Source organism: Euprymna scolopes, chromosome 30, assembly GCF_053919585.1.
Source record: "Euprymna scolopes isolate OS-2025 chromosome 30, ASM5391958v1, whole genome shotgun sequence".
NCBI classification, from domain to species: Eukaryota; Metazoa; Mollusca; class Cephalopoda; order Sepiida; family Sepiolidae; genus Euprymna; species Euprymna scolopes.
Genome location: NC_136511.1, coordinates 81,488,765 through 81,489,428, shown reverse-complemented (window position 1 = coordinate 81,489,428; position 664 = coordinate 81,488,765). Strand labels below are relative to the sequence as shown.

Below are 664 nucleotides of genomic sequence, written 5' to 3'. Positions count from 1 at the left end.
TCGCATGCTCTCATGTAATGAATGAATGCGTGAATGTAGAATTGACATGAAATTCTTAAAGATAAACTAAACTGACCGAAAAATGGGTTGAAATCACTTAAATAAATAAAAAGTAAATGACTTAGAATGACTTTAATGAACTTAAGGATGAATTGAATGACTTAAGAATGACTTAAATGCTTAAAAATAACTGGAATCCTTCAAAAACAACATGAATGGTCTGGAGAATGACTTGAATAGCTTTGAGACTGACTGGCTGTAAAGTGGGTGATCATTTTACATAAAATTAATACAGAAAAGTGATCACACCCTTTATATCACAATAAGTACAGCATTTAATAAGAACAGATACTACACTTTGATCTTGGCCAAAAGGCCAAAAAAAGGGTATTTATTTGCTTCCCCACCGAGCAAATTAGGCACAAGGCCGATTTTTAATGTGAGGAGTGAAGGGGAAATGGGGACCAAATCCTCGGGGAGTAGGGGAGCTGGATAGTGACAATTGCTATGAAGGGTTGCCCCTACATTTACCAAGGTCTTATATGTGAGGTTGCGCCCACATATGGTCTTTGCTTGCAGTATCTGCCGGAACAGATGGTATTTATTTGCTCCCCCACCGAGCCAATATGGCACAAGGCCAATTTTTAATGTGAGGAGTGAAGGG

General features: G+C 38.1%; 1 pseudogene; it reads right to left on the bottom strand.

Moving 5' to 3' along the window:
* Positions 1-262: 262 nt before the first annotated feature.
* LOC145254994 (U2 spliceosomal RNA) lies at positions 263-389 on the bottom strand (annotated as a pseudogene).
* Between the last annotated feature and the right edge of the window lie 275 nt (positions 390-664).